This window comes from Idiotropiscis lumnitzeri, unplaced genomic scaffold (genome assembly GCF_059441095.1).
Source record: "Idiotropiscis lumnitzeri isolate Australia: NSW breed Sydney's pygmy pipehorse unplaced genomic scaffold, RoL_Ilum_1.0 HiC_scaffold_48, whole genome shotgun sequence".
NCBI lineage: Eukaryota > Metazoa > Chordata > Actinopteri > Syngnathiformes > Syngnathidae > Idiotropiscis > Idiotropiscis lumnitzeri.
This window is the reverse complement of record NW_028283586.1, coordinates 1135976-1146044: the sequence shown is the minus strand read 5'-3', so window position 1 is coordinate 1146044 and position 10069 is coordinate 1135976. Positions and strand designations below refer to the sequence as shown.

The following is a 10069-nucleotide window of genomic DNA, read 5'->3' as shown; positions in this document are numbered from 1 at the left end:
GTCCGTGGAAAATAGGCGAGCTTGTGTTTGTCCACTGGGGTTTGTGTGAAAATAATTGTCTGGGAAGTGATTGCTGGCATCCGCGATGTGCTGCAGAAGCTCATCCGTGAGAAACAGCTGCAGGAAATCAGCTGGCTCCTCAGACTCCAAATGGGCAGCGGCATTCAGTGGTCCAGGGGTTGCTGTAAAGTCGATTTTCCTCGGTTGCCATCCAGTGTGACGCCATCCGGAACCACTGCTTCCTGATGCACAACCTGTAAATTACAGAAATATAAACAATTGGAAATATATATTTATTGCTGCATTTTATTGCTGGCGTGTGAAGTTTCATATTATAATTTACCTTTCTTTACACCAACAAGACGAGGAGGAACTTTCTTGCCGCGGGATGCACAATCTGTGAATTTTAGAAAGTATGCATGATTACCACACCATTCAGTATTGTTGTTTCCTCGTCGGGGAGGAGATACGCTCGCGTCTAACTGCACATTTATGCGACATTTTCTGCCCGCAAGATGCATGATATGTACAATAAAAGCATGAGGGGTAAAACCACATGTTCAATGGTAACTTGCGAGCGCTTACCTCCTCGTTCGGGGGGATCTGGTGAGGACTCTCAGCTGCTTTGGCTATTGTCCGAAGGCAGGCGATGCAGGCCGCAAGGCACGCGCACCCTCTTTAGACGCCTGTTTGTTGTGACGACGACGAAGCGTCATCCTCTCAACCAAAGCGTCTCCATCGCCTTGATGCTTTTAGGAAGCTTTTTTTTACAAAAAAGCATTCCTCGATCGTCATTTGCTTGGAGGATTTCATTGCTAACGCTACTAATGCGACTGCTGCTAGTGCTGCCGATGCTGCTGCTACCCACGCTGCTCTCCACACTTATAAGTCTACCCCAGGATCCCGCCCCCCATTTGTACCTCTGGCGCAGATTCAAGGCGGATCTTTTGCACCTCTGCCCCCTGCTGGGTGATTTTTACATGATTCACAATGCGGACAAGGCTGATTCTCAGTCAGAGGTTGCATCAGACCCTTATGTACACTATGACGTAAAAAAGACAGGAAACGTACTTATACGTCTTTGGTAGAGGGCGCCATTGCATTAAAAGACGTCTTTGTACGTCTAAGGGAGTAAATGAGTTGAACAAAGTACAGGGTCCTTCACCTGACTACAGATGATCTTCTGGGGACTTTATTTGGTTTTAATCACTTTTGGGGTCTGTATCTATGCACACTCCCTGGTTTTGCTACCTTCCCGGGTACCACATACACACTGCTTAGTTTCTCTGCCTTCGTGGGTACCACATACATATTGCTTGGTTTCTCTGCCTTCCTGGGTACGACATACACACTGCCTGGTTTTGCTACCTTCCTGGGTACCAGTCACACTAACGTCAGACGACTCAGCACATACCGACTGTCTCAGCACTACACACTTTTACTCCAAGGCAGTGCTGTGAACCAACTTACTGACAAGAGGTAGTATTTAGAATTTTAAAAAGTGCTTGAAAGGTTTTGTTCATGTAAAACCAACAGATTATGACATTATTATTATTATTTAAATCAGTATTAAACAGCATCAGCATAGGTTAAAGATATTATACAGACTATATACGATAAAAAAATACTAAACCACCCTTGCTTTTCCGTCATTTCTTGTATAAGTTAACACACAGATGTATAACATTTGTTTATACAAATATAACGATTAAAAAGTAGCTGATTAGAGTTTTAATTTTGTATTCATTAATCTGTAATAAAAATGGACATATTTTGGTTAATAAAATTAACAAGAAATAAAAGTAAAGGGTGTTCTAATACTTTTTTCAAGATTGTCCTAACATACATTTAATGTTTACAGTATATGTCTTCGGAAGAAGCGCAGCATTAGATTTTTTTTTTTGTTCTCTCTCTTTGACTTCTGAATTTGAATTTCTGTCACAGATGTGCTTGAATTCTATTTTGGATGATTTGTGTTAAACTGCACTAATATTTGAAGAGCCATAGAATTCAAGAATCACACCAGTGCTGCTACTCCTCCGAACGGGTGAACGCCCTTGATTAACAACCTGCGTTGAGGTGGCTTTTGAGATTCGTGGTGTGGGAGAAAAATCTCTGAAGGCATTCTTAGACTTCAAGAGAGGGTCCACAATTTTCAAAGATTCACTTCCGTCTGAATCAGAGGCCTCACTTGTATCCGGAATATATTCATCTCCACTGTCATCTGAGTTGGAGTAATAATGCTTAACCATTCCAAAGTCAGCCTGTTTTTTTAATCTAAAAAACAACAACAACGAAATATAAAGGATAGAAGGCAGGAGACCAATAAAATATATGCAATTTGCTTGTAAGATTCCCTGAAATCTATATGGGTTGTTTACCTGTATACTTTTGGTCCTCCTGAGCCTTGGGATAGTAATATGGTCTGGGTCTGAGGCGCAAAGTTCAGGGGCAGGATTTGACAATGATTCGTCAGAATCTGTGTCGTTATTCCAAGGAAGATTCAGCCCATATTTTTTGTCCAAGGGAGGAGACTGGGTTGCATCAGAGTCCAAGAGAAAATTGAGAACCCATTAAATACTTAATCCCCAGAGGAATCTGCACAGAAAAAGGTCTTAATTCTATTTGAAAAAAAAAAAAAAACCTAAAATATTGATGAATGATATGACAAAATAATGTAATAACAAAATTAATTGACCGTAACAAAAAGCTCCCGGGAGGAAAACTACATTAAATGTTTTTTTAACAGGGCAGTGAAAATATTGGAAAATAAAAACGATAATAAATAAAATAATATAAAAAAAGAATTCAATGTGTATCGATGGACCCATATGAAATACTTATATCGCTATGTACTTATCAGCCATATCGCCCAGCCCAATATGTAACTGCAACTTCAAAACCTCGGGCCATAACAGGATTGTAACATGGGATGCATATCTTCATTCCTAAATTTGTAGATTCCGAGGAGGCTGCTCAATGGTCCTGGTAATCTAAACCTCAACCAATTCGGTCACAGCCAATGTTCTCCATCCTTGTTAAGAAGTTTTGAAATGATTTAATAGATATACTATTGCAAACTATACCCGAATTTTAGACATTTTAAACTTTTGATCACAATTTTACCTATTTTCTAAAAATCTGAAGAATCCACATGCCAAATCACCTGCTGTAGACACATAGGTTCTGTTCTGACAGATAATTCAGTTACAGGTTGTGTACTTAAAGCCAATAAGAGGGCAATGCAGCAGTCGACAACCTGACGAAAGCTTAAGTCTCCCAATGAGAGAACTGTAGTGGCTGGTAGGTTCTTAGATTGTAACATAGTAAAGACATATACTAGGCATAACTGTATATCATATGATGATGAGGGAAAATATTATTAGCTACGATTTATGTCCAGATATATTAGAAAACTTGTCCAACCAGCACAGGTCTATCTAACTGTAATTTTAACATCTCAAGACACGACAGGATGACCACATGATACGCATACCTCCTTTTCAGAGTCTGTCAAAACTTGAGAAGGCTGCTTCGATGTTCTGGTGGCATCAACCTCAGCCGATTCAGTCATTGTCGGTTGTCCTCCATCCTAATGAACAAGTTGAATATTAATTTAATGAATTAAAAAAAGAAAATGGATCAGAATTTTACACATTTTAGGCTTTGGCCACCCAAAACAAAAACTAACAAGTTCACGAATGAAACAAAACCAATTACTTTAGCGCATGACAATTAATCTTCAGTAGAGATATGTTGTGACTGATATTTCAGTCACAGGTTGTCTTTTGAACGCCACCAGGGGCGCAATGGAGCACAGGACAGCCAAAAGTCTTCTTGTCGGACACCTGTAGTGGCTGGTAGGTTCTAAGATTATAACATAGTAAAGGCACATACAACTCCTAACTGTATTTCATATGATAATGAAGGAAAAGATGATTAGCTATGATTTATGTCAACAATAAAAATGGCTCTACGGGGTCCCCACAAACACAAACCTGACAGTTGGGTGTCAGATGGCCAACATACCTGACACGCAATTCAATTCAACTGGACCCCACAACACAAGAAAAAGCTGAGTGAGCCTCAAACCAGACATACACATTCACTGACAAATATCCTGTGACACCAGATATATTAGAAGTCTTGTCTAATCAGCACACGTCTATCTAACTGCAATTTTAACATCTCGAGACACGACAGGATGAGTACACGATACGCATACCTCCATTTCTGAGTCTGTAAAGCCTGGAGGAGGCTGCTTCGATGTTTTAGTAGCATCATAAATTTATTGAATTAATTATATTTGAGGTTGGATTAGATTTTTACACATTTTAAGCCTTAGCCACCCAAAACAAAACATAAGCTCATGAATGAAATAAAACTAATTAATTTCGCCCATGCCAATTAATCTTCTGTAGACACGTGTTGTGACCAGTGTTGTTTTTGGCAGGCATTTTAGATTTTGTCCAAGTCATTTGGACAAAGTGCTGATTTGTTTACATCACATTTAGTCATCCCAATTCGTTATAGTTTTAGTCCAGTTTTAGTCAACGAAAACTAAAAAAAGGGTTTTAGTCCAGTTTTAATCGACGGAAACGCAAAAAAAGTTTTACCCTAGTTTTCGTCAATTTATTCACAAAGGTTTTAGTCCAAGCGGCACGGTGGCCCAACTGGTTAGCAGGATGGCCTCACAATATTGAGGTCGTAGGTACGATTCTGGCTCCGGCCTTCCTGCGTGGGTTTCCTCTGGGTAATTCGGTTTCCTCCCATATTCTTAAAACATGCATGGCAAGTTGCTTGGACACTCTAATTGCCCCTAGGCATGAGTGTGAGCGTGGATGGTTGTTCGTCTATGTATGCCCTGCGATTGGCTGGACACCAATTCAAGGGTGTACCTCGCCTACTGCCGAAGACAGCTGGGATCGGCTCCAACACCCCCGCGACCCTAGTGAGGAGAAGCGGTACAGATAACGGATGGATGGATGGATGGGTTTAAGTCCATTTGAGTTAAAACAAGGCATTCAAGGTTTCCACCCAATAACAAAGACTTTTGGATGGACTACAAAGGATTCTTCATTACAAACAGAAAAAAGTGGCAACAGTGGAATCAATGCTCACTGCTCCAAAATAAGCAGAGAAGCAAAACATTTTGTTGGGCAACTGTTGTGGCTTTATTTCACTAAAAGCAACATAAAATAATTTATGAACCACATGCTAACAATTTTGTCTCGTCAACGAAAAAAATTCATGTACATCACGTCATGTTTTCGTCATAAAAGAACCTCGTTTAGCTTGTCATCGTCATTAAAAAAGGGGCGTTAACGAAGTATTTTCGTCATAGTCATCAGTGACGAAAACAACACTGGTTGTGACTGATATTTCAGTCCCAGGTTGTCTCCTGAACACCACCAATTGGGCAAGGGGGCGCAGGAAAGCCTGGGGTCTTCTATTTTTACAGTATAGAAAGGCTAAATATCAAATTGAAACAGTGTTTTATATCATGAATATACAGGGTTGGTGCTGGTTCTGGTAGGGAAACCACAACATAAAGATATCCTTAATTAGTCCCACAATGGGGATATTTGCAATATGGCATATGATGGCCTAACAGGGCCACCGCCCAGAAAAGAGTAACGCAGAACTTTGTAATACTGTCACTCCCTGACCAGTTCGTTGTTCCTGAAGAGCCAAACTTTGACTCAGACCCACAAATTTGAATTACAGATAGTGGACAATGGAGAACTCCCCCAGTCAGTCAGCATGTTCAACTTCCATAGAAACCTCAACATACATGTATTAGATTGCCAAACTAATTGGAAACTACATCACCAGAACACCACAAGTGGGCTCTGTTATTGTACTTAAAGATGCATCTTACAAACCTGTGTTCTCCAAGGCCAGCTGGTCCATAGTCTTCAGTTATTTCTTCGCCAACATCAATGTCTCGGAGCGCAAACAGACAGAGGTGTGGTCTGTCCTCTGTTGTCTTCTTCTTCATTTTACAGTTGGGGTGCATGTGGTCATCATTAACCAGTCTTCCCAGACTGCCATCTTCTTGAGCGGCATCAACACTTAAAATAGATTTAAAAAAAAAAAAAACAATTATTCAATCAATGTCAGAAATTAATCTTTGAGACAATCTTGTGTACACAAAACATAAAAATAGGAAATCCACAATTTTTAAATCTTCTAAATCAAATCATACAAGAAATTTCTATTGGAATCAGACCCTATTAACAGCTTGTCTTTGAGACTTCATGGTCTATATTTTCATTTGTACAGATTCAACGCATGAATAAAAGTAATTACCGTATTTTCGCAGTCATAAGCAAACAAAGCGCCCTGTCAGTCGATGCGTCCATTAAATGGACAAAGTACCACTCACATCCATCAGCCCTTGTCATCAACGAGCTGTTGGAAGTGCATGTTAGCACACCCTGCTGGGCAAAGAGTGAGTTGTCCATGCTTACAATCGACCGTGACAAATACACCATCTGACTATAATGTTTGGGTGATGGTGTTGGAAAAAGCTGGACAAAGGGCAGCTGTCCACAATGTTTTAGTCTGTCTTATCATTTATGTTATTGCAAGCAAGAAACGTCCCAGGTTTAGACAACAGACAAAAAGTCCAAAGCATAACAGCACATCTCTTTAAACAGCCATGCAAATCTCTCTAAACAGCTATGGGATTGTGGGTCTCTGCTCCCAGAATGCATTGCTTGAATTAGCTAAGGCTGAGTGGCTTTTGTATTATTTTCATTTTTTTTGGGTATATTGATGGCATGAGAGATACATGTTTGTGTTAATCTTATTTCTATGTTTCATTGTTTGCTTGTATGATGAGTTTTTTATTTTTTTTTGAAACCGTGACTCTAAGGAGTGTGGTGAGCAGCCAAGTCCCTCCCCTGACGTTGCTTTGTAGGCTATTGCCAATGCACCTAATATTGGCCTGAGCCATTGTCAGCTATTGTCAATAGAGACTTGGCGTCTGCTGCAACAATGGGGTGATTGCTCATGTTATTGGGGCATAGTAGGCTGCTATCGGCTGTGTCAGTGTGGGCAGCTCTGCCAAGTTCATGCTATGCTAACAGCAGCTGTGCTATCGTCTTGTCAGGCGGTGCGTCCAGTATATGTTACAAAGACAGAAATAGCGGCCTCAACAGGTGTTGCGCCCTTTGACACGGCGCGTCTTTTGGGTGCGAAAATACGGTATACATTTTTGCTTAGAGAATGATTTTTCCCCTAACACTTATGGGATGAGTATGTGTTTATTTTTTTAAATAAAAACAAAAATAAGATAACATCTCAATCATTGCCTCACCTCCAAGTTTTTTCTTGCCGGCGGAAGTCAAACAAAAAGACAGTGCCTCTTCCATCCATCTTCCTGCGTTGAGATTTATCAGAATCTATCAATTTTCCTCTGTACTCCATAATAAAGAATAAAGTCGTCTTTCCTGAAAGGGGCCTTGGTAAATACTCCTCGACCTAGTTAACAGGGAAATCAAGATAGCTTCGTCATATTTTTAAGCACACAAATAAGGAGTCATCATATTCATTTGGGCCACTATACTAATGTAGGGTGGTTTGAAACATTGCTTCTTGTGAGGGATAGAGCAGAGCCCTTCTTTATGATTTTAAAGGAACAGACCAGCCAAAATTCATTTTCCAGCATTGCATTAGCCAGTATGTATTAGGACTGAAAGTACAAATGTCAATGTCACCTGGTTACGTAAAAAAAAAACTTTAAGATTATTTAGTTTCATAACAATGACATACACTGTATACACAGTCATATTGGATCGCGTCACGTGATCTCTGTGACGTATAACGTGCTTTACACTAGACTATCAATATCGGACTTGTTCACCGGTCTATTGTGGTATAAAAATGCCGGAGGGCGTCATCAAGTACAGCCATAATTTAGATAGAACTCCTACCATCAGGTTTCACGCTCACTGAAATAACTTGAAACTGACAAAAGAAAAGGTCAAGACACTCTTAATGTAAAATAACCACTTAAAAAACGATGTCAGCTTGGTTATCAGAAAACAATAATATATCTTAGCAAAAGCGTTAACATCATACCTTTAAATGAGTTTATATACTTCGCTTCTAACTCTGCAGTCTTGTCCAGACCCTTGACTGCATGTTCAATAGTATCCTGCTTTGGGGACTTCCTGCATCTCAGGGAAGGCATTGTTTATTCTATAAAGAAAAAAGACAGTTTTGTGTTGAGAATTATTAATACTATAGGCTAAATGGAGTTTTAACAATATCAGTGTAAGAAAAATAAATTATAAATTAAAAAAATATCAATCCCTCCATCCCAATTAACGATTTCAACCATAATAGTTTATATTGAAGTTTAAACAACAGACAGACAGATTTATGCAGTGTGACTACAAAAATCTTACCAAAATTGCATTCACAGTAACCTTTGCTTTAAGAATCATGTAATTAACCAGTGAACATCGTGTCTTACACAAAAATTAATGACAGAAATTATCATGGTACTTGCATTCTGTTGTTCTATAACAAAAGTGCAAGCTGTTAGCTCCGCAAAGCTAACGCAACAAGCTAGCGTCCCTCGTGCTCACATTCAATGCAAACCTGACCACCGGATGAAAATACGCGTCGGTTTAGTTCTTTAAATGAGTAAAAGCACCATGACGTTTTATAATTATTCAATGCTTAACTGGAGCTCGTCAATTATGTCGATGTAGGAGCACATGTTTGCTAGGCCAGTGTTGTAGGCCCACATCCATGGTGCTACTTTGTATAGTGTTTTCCACACAACTATCTCTAACCATGAACAAATGCACTCGAGGCATGTTTTGAATAAAAACAAACGAAAAACACTTACCTCTCCGTTTCAACAGCAGTTCGAACTTCGAAGTGGTGATATTCTCCAGCGTTAAGCACCTGCTCGAACTGCGAATAGGTCAAATTCAACAGCGTCTTTTTTCTGTCTTAATAAGGACGCGATGAGAGGAGGAGCGCTTGCCTTTTCGTCAGCACGCCCCGCGCGGGTGGTGCTGCTTTATCACTCTCTATCTGTGCCCGCCCGCCGGCATGTCGATAGAAAAATAATATTCCTTCAAACATTACTTTCATCTTCTTAACGTTTTGTAGTGAATTTAACAGGTTCACCACTTTTTTCAAATACACCAATGGAAAACAGGTCTTAATTGAGGAAACATACAAAGAGCGTCTCACAAACACCTTATGATGAGCAATGTAATTTGATCACGTTTTTTGTCACTGCCTGGACGTCGGTTCACTGGCCTGGTGGCAGTGGCTTGTAGACACTGTCACTGAGTGGGAACGGATCTCAAGGTGGGTCAAACTAACCCAAGCAGTGGATCGGTCCGTTTTTTAAATTTATTAATTTTTTTATTTTATGTATTTATTTATTATTTAATACAAGGGCTTCGGCTCACTACCAGTGGGCGGACCCAAAGAATTTGGGTTTCCTTTGAGCTAGGAGGCAGTCAAAGGCAGTCCAATCCCCGGCAACATAAAGCGCCTAGCTCTGGGGACATGGAATGTCATTTCTCTGGTAGGGAATGAACCCGAGCTGGTGTGTGACTAGACCAGTGGTTCTCAATTATTTCCTGTCATGCCCCCCCTACCAAGAAGAAAACAATTCGCACCCCCCCCACCACAATTTTTTTTTACATTTCGTACTAATGTACATGTTCTTTGCATATTAATGTTAGATTGTCAATAAAATATCTTACCTTAACAAAGCTAAATTGATAAAAAAAAATATCATTTTGAGAACGACTATTGTGAGGATCTCGAAACTCAGTACTCTGTGGTGCTAATATTGATGAGATGATAAATATGTTGAAGCCACAGAACAAAAAGATTAGATATTGTTTGGAAATTAATGACGTACATAACAAAGGAATATCAGCCTTGATTGGAGTACATTACTGCATTTAAATTTTTAATAAAAATGAAACAATTATTGATGTTATGACCACTATGAAGAATTTAAAAAAACAATATATAGGGATAATTATAGTTTTCATTTTGTTATGTTTAGTCTGTTCATGTTGCA

The 10069-nt window shown here is 39.6% G+C and overlaps 2 long non-coding RNA genes across 2 annotated transcripts; both read right to left on the bottom strand.

Annotated features, from left to right (window-relative positions):
* Positions 1-1615: 1615 nt before the first annotated feature.
* LOC148315732 (uncharacterized) lies at positions 1616-6067 on the bottom strand. The gene is made up of 4 exons (XR_015840645.1): positions 5886-6067; positions 3497-3592; positions 2382-2534; positions 1616-2277 (listed from the first exon to the last, which is right to left on the bottom strand). It is a non-coding gene; the product is annotated as an uncharacterized LOC148315732 (long non-coding RNA).
* Positions 6068-7373: 1306 nt separating this feature from the next.
* On the bottom strand, positions 7374-9013 carry LOC148315731 (uncharacterized). The gene is made up of 3 exons (XR_015840646.1): positions 8867-9013; positions 8089-8208; positions 7374-7488 (listed from the first exon to the last, which is right to left on the bottom strand). It is a non-coding gene; the product is annotated as an uncharacterized LOC148315731 (long non-coding RNA).
* Positions 9014-10069: the final 1056 nt, after the last annotated feature.